The sequence below is a fragment of the Notolepis coatsorum genome (genome assembly GCF_963971535.1).
Source record: "Notolepis coatsorum genome assembly, chromosome: 17".
Taxonomy (NCBI): domain Eukaryota; kingdom Metazoa; phylum Chordata; class Actinopteri; order Aulopiformes; family Paralepididae; genus Notolepis; species Notolepis coatsorum.
The window spans coordinates 46,132,780-46,143,661 of record NC_140181.1 but is presented as its reverse complement, the minus strand read 5'-3'; the positions used below and the strand labels follow the sequence as shown (position 1 = coordinate 46,143,661).

At 43.4% G+C, this 10,882-nt stretch overlaps 1 protein-coding gene across 1 annotated transcript in view; it reads left to right on the top strand.

Annotated features, from left to right (window-relative positions):
* The first annotated feature begins 511 nt into the window (after positions 1-511).
* LOC311243901 (uncharacterized protein) overlaps positions 512-10,882 on the top strand; it is a 52,315-nt gene continuing 41,944 nt past the window's right edge. Inside the window, exon 1 of the mRNA XM_084333283.1 lies at positions 512-668. The gene's annotated coding sequence lies outside the window, so the exon portion shown is untranslated. The remainder of the gene's footprint in view (positions 669-10,882) is intronic.

Below are 10,882 nucleotides of genomic sequence, written 5' to 3'. Positions count from 1 at the left end.
AAAGACATAGAATTGACAGAAGACCAAACATTACATAGCACATTATTACGGCTATATCATTGTCGGAGCATGGCATACTTGTAGCTGTAGAGGAAGGGTAGTTAGTGTCTGTCCCATAACAAGTTGTATCTTTATTTCTTTTAATTGCATGGCGTGTGTCTCTACCGGTCGAGCTGGCTGTGCACATATCTTGCGCAAGAGTCACCATGGTTCTCAGCAAAGGGCTTTTCTATGCAAGTGTGTCGTAAGAGTCACACCTGTGAGCTCACTCAGAAATGTTGTGTAACTGGTTAACAAGATTGAATTCGATGTGAATTGTTGCTTTCAAACTCAATGTTATTGTCCACGTTTCTGTCGCGCCGCCTCTCTCTCTTGGAAGCAACAGAATCGTCTGTTCGCTCTCTTTCTTTTCCAATTTTCGGTTCAAATCCTCTTATAGTTCTTTCTCTGAAGTGGCAGCTTGTCTGTCCTCTGCTGGGTTTGATTTGTCTCTTGCCAAACTCCCGTTCTTTGGACGATTCTGGTTGTCCAATTTTCCTCCAGAGGTCCGTTCACGGTCCAACCCAACACAGTTTTGACTGCGTATGGACCCTCGTCCACACTCCGTATAACTCGCCAAGGCTCCAATGCCTTGGGAATGTTGGCTCCTATCAACAGGTCAATCTCAGGTATGTAAATGGCCTTGCATCTGTTCCTTTCTCTTTGTGGTGCATGTGAAGTATGCTAGGGTGCCTGACACTGCATATTTTGCAAAAGAGGCGTTGCCTACATTCTTTACTCATTGTGCCCAATGCACAAACAAGCCAAAACACGCATCATGATCCTTCAAGAAGCCAATCTTCTCGCTATGCACCTTCCTTTCCAATAGAAAGCACATATCCAATGTGTGTCCACCTCCACAAAACCAACAAGACCTTGTACCAGATGAGCTTCTCTCCATCTTTGTTCCAGGTTCCTCTTTCCTTTCAATTGTTGCAATGGTGGTAGCATAGCTACTTTCCTTTGCCCTTGTATATGGTTGATTGCTGGACTTCCTCACATCCTTAGGTGCTGCTGCTGATGGTGTGTCCTGTATATTGCCAAACACTGGATCACTTGCAATTTTCACCTGTGGTTCAATGACGTCAACAATGTCAGGAAATCTAGCTCTATGGCCACGCCTTTCCTGCAGGTCACAGGCCACAGTGCTCCATTTGTCCCTGTGCTTGTAAGGCAATTTTCTAATGATAGCTAGCATGTTGGCAGACATGTCCAACTTGTACATCGTTTCCACTTCTTCCATGGCGTTGCAGCATTTTTCAAATATCTATGTCTGTAGATGATATTTTTGTATGATAGCCCTTCCAGAGTGGTAGCTTTTATCATAACTATCAAGTCATGAAGTATTCCCACCCCCTCAGGAAATCGCATTTCAGATGCTGGTGCATATCCTGCTTTAGACTCACGTAGAGGACATCTGTCAATGTTTCACAATATTGTGTTTGGTATCATTTTAAAGAGCACTATGTACTCTTTCATTCAAGCTAAGATGTGAATCTTTCTGACCAATAGAGAGGTCACTGGAGCTCTTTGAACAGTCAACAACACACATTTCTACACGATTTTCGCCTAAATGATATACTATCTTTTAGCCTTGTGTCATCTAGGAGCGACAGGGACACAAAATACTAAATATACAACACTCTCAGGACCATAAGGATTCAGGAAATGTATAATATGCCTATACTATTTCATTGTTACAGGTCATTGTGAGCCTTAAATTAGAAGAGCAGTATTAGGCTCCTATTAAACTATACAGAACAGCCACTATAGTATAGAATGGAAACATAGGTCCACCTGCATAGGGTGGATTTTTTTTCACCACCTGTTTTTTATTAATCCTTGAAGTGTCTATTGTAAGATTCTGACAGGTAACGGGTTGGAATAATGCCCCATGGGGTTTATTTTTAACCCTTTATTACACCTATCCTGAACCAAAACCTGAAAAATAAGAAAAAGAAAACAGCATCACTTTTGAAGTTAACAACACATGGAGACAAATTAAAAAAATTTCCCAAACAAGTTTGACCCAAGGAATTCAGTACAATTGTTATTTTAAAGATTCAAACACAACTTGATAACATTTCAGGACAGAAAAAGCAAAAACCGCTGAAAAAAACCTATATCACATCTCTATTTCCCCTTTTTACTGAAATGTAGTGCATTGGACAAGATCGATTTAGGTTAATATTGGAAATAATATTGTAATAAAGATTGTCTCCATGCTGGTATGCCCTAAATATTATAGTTTTGCATAAACAATTATATAGAGACAAATTAACACATTTTCCCATGCGATTTTGATCAGTGATTTATTTATTGTTAAGGTTCAAACTATGTTTTCATATGCACTGGATATCATGGACTGGATATCTTCTTTGTTGACACAACATTCAAGTCTTTTTTCTATTTGTATTTTGTACCCTAAACTACTAATCATCATCATCATCATCACTAAAACTATTGTCAAAGTCTATCTCTTCCTCCGCCTCATCACACTCGTACTCTCCATCCTCCTCATCCATGTTATTTTTTGCGTAATCTGCCTCCTTATCAAGAGCTTCTTGCTCTTCTGACTCCACTTTCTGGGCCAGTACCTCAACAAGAGAAGCAGGGACGTGCACAGGACTTTAGAGGGGCAGGTGCTCAAAGGCGGTAAAAGGGCACTACACTTGTGTGTATATATTAACCGAGCACGTGTAGCGCGCAAGCCCGATTTTTAAGGGCCCTTTTCGGGCGGGGGGCCCCCTTTTTATGCTTTTTGGGGGGTTTTGGTGATAAAATATTGAATATTGAACTATAATAATCAGTGCAGGAGCTCACTTATGCTTGAAAGACACTTTTATCACTGACTTAAAAGGCCCATACATCTCCATGGCGGGGGGAGGGAATAAGTGCTTACCCTACAGACCCCAAGAAGTGCTGTATATTCTGTATTGTTTAATATAAATGCATTTTTTATTCCAATCCCGATTTGTATTTGAGATTCCCAAATCCCATCGGACTTGACTTCTTCGTGTCCCTCAATGAGTGTAATACCAGTATTCAACTGTATGCGCCACAGCGGTTTTCATCATCATCATCATCACCACCCACACTAAAATATAAAAATATATAGGTCCGCGGAGAGGCACGGTGAGGAGGCCGTGCAAACTGCAATGGAATATGGGGCATCTCTCTCTCTTTACCTAATATTTTGATTCTATCCTGACATTTTTCAGTTGGAAGGGCAGTCTATATGCGTAACGGTAAAAAATAAATAAAAAAGAGTTTTTTTTTCTTTTTTTCAAAAATGGCACTTTTTTGATGAGGCTCAAAAAGGCAGGTGCTCAAGCACCCCTTGGCCTCTATGTGTGCACGTGCCTGAAGAGAAGGACAGAGGATGGGTCCAACCATCCAGACAGGTTCTAACACCTCCTCATCCATTGTTTTTCCCAGTCCATACTTTGATCATAGGCTTTGGGCCTCTTTGAGTATTGGCTGTTCTGCTCTTTTGTAGCAGGCGACTATGAAGTTGGCTCGCTGTACATGTGGGATGAGACAGACCTTGGGGGGAGGCAGGCGTTCAATGTCTACTTTGGAGTTTGCATCCAAGACTTTATCAGCACCCATCATTTTCTGCAGCATCTTGGCTCACACAGCATCAACTGACTTCATCCAACCATGGCCACCCATAATGCATGTGAAGGACTCCATCTCCTGTTGGAGCTCATCTGTTACCAGCAACAATGCGCCAAGCTGACTAAAAGCCTTCTGGAATCTAGGGTTCTTCTGCAGATTATTCAACGGATTCACCCGTCTCTTTCCTTTGAAAGCGCTGGCACAGTCATCTCCAGAAAAGTCATAGTATCCCAGCAGAGTGCTGCAGTACTCGAGTCCAGAGACTCAGCCAGTTCGGACACATGTATTAGCTTGCAGTGCCGTGGTGCAGGTATCTGGAGAGGTTGGTCATGCTGACATGGTAGATGAGGATCATCAGTATATAAAGGTTGGTCATACTGGCATGGTAGATGAGGATCAGCAGTATATAGAAATGTGTGTTGTTGACTGTTCAAAGAGCTCCAGTGACCTCTATATTGGTCAGAAAGATTCACATCTTAGCTTGAATGAAAGAGTACATTTAGTACATAGTCCCCTTTAGAATGATACCAAACACAATATTGTGAAACATTGACAGATGTCCTCTACGTGCAGGCCCGGACTGGCCATCGGGAGCACCGGGAGTTTTCCCGGTGGCCTGGCCTGCACGGATTAAAACAAAAAATTATATAAAAAAAAAAAAAATGTTTTATTATTATTATTATTTTTTTTTGCCAGGCGATTGTTTCTAGTTGTGGCGGCGGCGCAGCGCGATAGTTAGATAACCTAGATGGGTGGGGAACAACCAGGATTTCACTGTCTGCCACAGAGTTGGAGAACTATCTGACTCTCTCTCTCACGGGCCGGCGGATCACACACACACAATGGAGCCGTGCTGCCGCTTGTGATTGGTGGAGGCGGGACCAGGCGATACAACTGATTGACAGCGGAGGCGGCGAATGGAATGGCAGACGGCACTCAGATGCAGAATAACAGCCAGGCAATGAGCCAGGTAGTGAGGGACTCGGGAGAGATACGGTAGAGCGAAAGTCAATTAACGTTGATGTCAAGATGGACAGTGGAAGAAAGAGAGAGGGTGGAGGAGAGAGGGATAAAACAAAGAAAAAGAAAGGCCCTTACAGGAGAAGGCCCTTACAGGAGAGAGTGGTTAACTGTATTATAATAGTAAATAGAAAAATATGTTGTGCTCTTGCTTTTTTCTTTTTGAAGGTGGAGAGAGTAGCATTGCTAGTGCCACAACAGTTTTATTTGAGGTCCATAACAGTACATTGTACTAAGCAATTGTTGGCTCATTAGTTTGTGATTCACATGCACTAAAATTCACCAGAATGCAGGAAATTAAGTCTTTGTAACAAAAAATTTCCTGGTGGGGGACCCCCAGACCCCCCCGCTTAAAAAGTGGCCTGACTGGGGCTATATTTCGCGCTATATCTCCCGGTATGAATTATTTCCCCAGTCCGGCCCTGTCTACGTGAGTCTAAAGCAGGATATGCACCAGCATCTGAAATGCAATTTCCTGAGGGGGTAGGTATACTTCATGACTTGATAATTATGATTAAACTACCACTCTGGAAGGGCTATCATACAAAAATATCATCTACAGACATAGATCTTTGAAAAAATTATATGTACGTTTATTCACCCTGAGTGGCACCGACAAGTGAAATTTTGGCCTCTGGCCCATGGACTAATACCCTCGGTCATGAGCCATATGCTGACGGCTTTTGACAAGCTCACGAGGCTGCCCCCTAGTGAACTGTTCAAGGAAGTACAAGCAGTCCATAGGGTTGTCAGTCTTCTGTTCAATGCTGTGCTCGAATGACCTTATGAAGGTGTAATAATGTAAAGGGTCGCCATCGAAAACTTGAATGTCTCTTTTAGGCAAGAATGAAAGAGACTGTTGTTGAACTAGCAAAGCTGTTATTCATTTTGTTTCTCAAACAGTGATTATGTTACTGTTGCTGATTGATTGTTGTGGTGCAGGGTGAATGCTTTGGTGCTGAATCCGTGGCTGTGCTTGAGTGCTCTGTAATGACCTTTGACCCTTGACCCCTGCGTGTCTTGACAATTCGGGTTGTGGTTATAGATTCTGAGCTGTGTTTGTAGCAGGTAAAAAGGTTTGTGCTTCAGCACTGAGTGTTTGAACATTCCTTTGTCCTTTTCGGAAGTAAGAGCTCATGCCATTAGAATTGACAGACATATTACTCTGCACAATTTAGAGACCGCCAGACCAAAATGGCTTTTATGATGTGTGCTTGGCTGGGGCTGAGGATGCAGAAAAGATTCTTATTGGGGATTGGAACACGGATATGCAACAAAAAGATGCACCGTCTTCAAATCCTTCAATAGGTTTTGTGATCTGCACGGCCTCAGCCAGCTAATCACCCAACCCACACGTGTATGAGAGTCAACTCAGACTACCATTGACCTCATCCTGACCTCGGACAAGTCTAAGATCTCCAATAAAGGGGTTATAGCGTGCGGGTTAAGTGATCATTATATGATATTCTGTACCCGCAAAAAGCTAAAACAAAAGGCTGGCTGTCACAAAACTGTCACATCTAAAGACCTCAAAACCTACTCTAGCGAGGCCTTTAACCTTGAACTGGAGAGCCTGGACTGGTCAGATGAGCTCAATGGTACACTGGTTGAAGAAACATGGCTTGGTTTCAAAACCAAATTTTCAACAATACTAAACAACATGGCCCCCCTAAGAACCACCAGGGTAAAAAATCGCTGAGCCGTGGATGCACACTGAAATACTGACCGCTATGAAAACCAGAGACAAAAAATTCTCTGAGTTTCGTAAAAGTCAGTCAAAGCTTACCAAAAGCAAGAGCAGTGAACTCCAAGCCCACGCGACTGAACTCAAACTGGAAAGAAACAGACTAAGAAATGACGTAAACTCCATGATCAAAACAGCAAAAAAAATATTCTATCAATGACTAAACTGAGAAACAAAAACAAACCACGTGAACTTTGGAAATTACTCAATAATCAACTAGGCTCAGGGTGCGATCCACGGGGGGAGCTCGGTCCGCTATAGCTCCCCTAGATCAGACATCAGCTCCCCTGGGGGTCTCTAAAGCTCCCCTGGGGGTCTCTAAATTACTGAAAATAAATGCTACTTTTGCCATGCATTTCTAATTTTTCTGTAATTTTCTGTATCATCACCGTGTATAATAATAAACGTATGCTATTTTGGATGTATGATTAATGATTTGCGCACTAATTCACACGTAATATGGCAACATGCATGCTATTCTTGCAATTACCATTCGGAGCGCGGCGGCGCTGCAGCCTGCACGCACGCACGGTACAAATCAAACTTGACCCACTTTGTAACCTGTGGCTGTGAGTGACTTGTTGACACAGTGATCGTTTTGACAGCCAGTAAATAAGGTCACTCAGGAATGCATAATGTCTAAACGAAAACAAGTAAGCCTAACCAATTTTGGTTTCACGAAGACAGTGAAGCTGACAGAGCAGCAGGAGGCGGGCCGCGGGATCATACAGGCGACGCCGTTACAATTACACCTGCTTGGTGCTGCTCCGGTGGGGACTATTATTAGTATTACAACGCCCGGTGACCGTGCCGTGGAAGCCCAGCCCGTCCAGACGGCCGGACCTCAACAAGTGAGTTGTCTAGTATTATGTGTTCTGTAGTTACTGAAACTGATTGAATATATGACAGGATTCAAGAGGTTTATTTGTCACATACATACACAAGGCCTACAGGCTGCGATCACAGTATACTCCAACAGTCCGCGCGCCGCGCACCCCCCCCCCCCCCTGGCTCACCCAAAGACCATGCTATGGTTCGCACACTGTCTAGGCTGCAGTAAAAAACTTAAAACCAGATTCTCAAACATAAACATAAAGACGGACAACACGCTCATCACAGACGAGCTGGATGTAGCCAATTACTTAAACATCTTCTTCACAAACATAGCCACAACACTGGTAAACAAACTACCCTCCCACTCAGGGCATTATGGGGTTGAACACATAGTAGCATACTACAAGAACCTAGGGGTCCACAAAGATGACTTCAAACTGGAACAGATGAGGTACTCAAAAAACTGAGCGCCCTCCAACCGAACAAGGCCACTGGCCATGACAACATCCCCTCCAAATTCCTCAGAGACTCAGCACCGCCATCACACACATAATAAACCTCTCCATAAAACAGGGACACGTCCCCAAGGACTTCAAAATTGCGAGAGTAACACCCCTGCACAAAAAGGGCAGTAAATTAGACCCTGGCAACTACCCCCTGTTTCTATCCTTACCTCCATCTCGAAAGTCATGGAAATTTTTTTTATACAAACAGGTCGAAAAGTACCTCGCGAAAAAAAATCTAATCTACGAATTCCAATCTGGCTTCAGAACATCCCACTCCACTGACACATGCCTTCTCTATTTAAACGACCACATCAAACACGAGGTGGACGCGGGCAAATACTGCGGCATGGTCATGCTGGACCTACAAAAGGCCTTCGACACTGTCAATCACACCATTCTGTTTGACAAGCTAAAAGCAATTGGTTTTGATAGTCTATCAGTGAGCTGGATGCAATCCTACCTGGAGGGGAGAGAACAGAGGGTGGAGGTAAACGGTACCCTATCCCCCCCCTCACAGTGAGCTGTGGTGTTCCACAAGGAAGCATACTAGGACCGCTACTATTCCTAATTTATGCAAATGACATGTCGTCAGCTTGTGACTGCAACTTGGTCCTGTTTGCGGACGACTCAGCCCTGCTGGTCTCTGACAAGAACAAGTTACAGGTTGAAAAAACCCTCAGCTCAGAACTAGGCAAAATCTGCATATGGCTCGCTGATAACAAACTATCATTACACATGGGCAAAACAGAGTCCATTCTCTTCGGTTCAAATAACAAACTCAGCAAGACCGACGGCTTCTCAGTTACAGTGGGTGACAATATTGTCACAAGGAAAGAAGAAATTACCTACCTGGGTTCCATCCTAGAGGCAAATCTTTCCTGTGACAAAATGGCATCCAATGTAATAAAAAAAAAGTCAACCAACAAACTCGATTCTTGTACCGGATCTCCTCTCTGGTAAACAAGAATACCCTGAAGACTCTGGCAGGAGCACTCATTCAAGGGTACTACGACTATGCTTGCACCTCATGGTACCAAAGCACCTCAAAGGCGCTAAAAACAAAATTACAAACATCTCAAAACAAATTGGTCAGACTACTGCTTGATCTTACTCCTAGAACCCACCTCACCCCTGCCCACTTTGACAAACTAGGATGGCTTAGAGTAGACGACAGAGTACAGCAACTTGCAATGGGCCTGGTCTACAAGACTGTACTAGTACTACTAGTATGGTTGTCAATATTCCAATGTACAGTTTTGCTTGTTTGTACAGTGTTTCCACCCCCCCCCCCATCCAATGTAAATTACCTAGTATGGTTGCCAATATCCCAATGTACAGTTTTGCTTGTACAGTTGTACAGTGTTTCTCCCCCCAACCCCTCCCTACCCAACCCCCCCCCCCACACACAACCTCCTCCAATGTACAGCCCCCCCCCCCCCCCCTCCAATGTACAGTTTTTACGTCAAATGTATATACTCCCTTTTCTGGACTCTTTTTGTATCACAAACAGTACCGTATTTGCAAATCTGGTATGTCATAAATGTATAGATGTAGCAGTACTGTCTATCTGTATGTCATGTATGTCATATATGTCCTGATGAATTGAAAATGGGGGACCCTGATGTAAACAAGACTAAAGTCTTTCTCTGGTCTGCATCCCCTTAACAATTGTGTGTATTGAGCCGTACTGTATTGTACCCATTCTGCAATCTGTTAATAAAGTTTTCAATCAATCAATCAATCAAAACTCGCCTTCCACCACCGCCCACTACTCCCCAACCTGTCTTCAATGCACAGTTCCGACGGAGGCAGACGCCGCCACTTGGCGCACCTCGTCAAATCCATCCTCCCACATGAACATGCCATACTTTCCAAACATTCAACCACTGCACGAGCTCCCCTCGTTCAAACTAGTTGATTTCAATTTCCCCACCGAAAGTTTACGTCGCTCACGAGCGTCGGCTACCAAACCGTCCGTCTCTCTCGTCAACGAGCCCAGACAGCCTTTCCGTAAACTGTCAACCCGTGAAAAGGAATGAAATTCCATAAGAACACTCCCATTAGCGCACACACACACACACCCCCGTGAGAACGCCCACCACCTAAAGTGACAGTACACCTAATAATACAACACAAAAGATAATACTGAGACCTCCATTACGGCGCCTACAGTAACCTTAACCACACTGTTACCATAAACTAACGCTAACCTCTTACCATAAACTAACCCGCACTTTCTATCTTAACCACAACTGTTAATAGTTAAAAGTGTGAAATAGATTTTGTCACCTGAAAGGGCTATCGACAGGCAACAATTAATTCGATATATATATTGTATTACAAAATATGCACACCCAAGCCACTAGTGGTCGCCAAAGTGCCGGTGGGCAATTCATCCTGAAGAGGGCCCACATAAGGGCCCTTGCAAGGTAAGATGTTTTAAAAACTTTGACCATATAACTATTCTAGTTGAACAGACAACCCCATATATTTTGGTTTTGGGTGACACTTGGCTTGGAGAGAATATTGATAACTCAGATTTGGCTCTTTGTAATTATAATGGACCGTATAGGCAAGGGTGGGGGAGTAGGAATTGATGTCATGTCTAGTCTTCCAGTGACGATTTTAAATGCTGTCTCTCTCCCAAAGTGCTTTGAGTTTCTTGCTTTAACGGTTCAACGTGGTCTTGATTCTATGACTGTGGTAGGAGTGTACCGTCCTCCATCAGCACATCCAGATACTAAGCTGCTTTAGTGAACATGCTTTCTGAATACTCTGTTGATGAGTTGCTTGTAATGGGCGACCTACATTTGAATTGGCTGAGTGATGTTTCTTTGCAGCTGAAAGATTTAATGTGTGGCCTAAACTTAAGCCAATTGATAGTAGCACCAACTAGGCCAAACCTCAAAGATCACTAAGTCCACTCTGATATACCTTATTTTCACTAAGGTTGATAAATATCCTTCTAGTGGTGTTTTTGAGCTAGGTGTAAGGAAGTCAGGGTCTCAAGTGGTGTCAAAGAGGAATTTTAAAACTTTGATACAGAGAGGTTTATGGGTGACATAAATGTCATGTCTGAGCCTGAGGTTCAGGTGGCCTTGTACTCACGTATAGACTC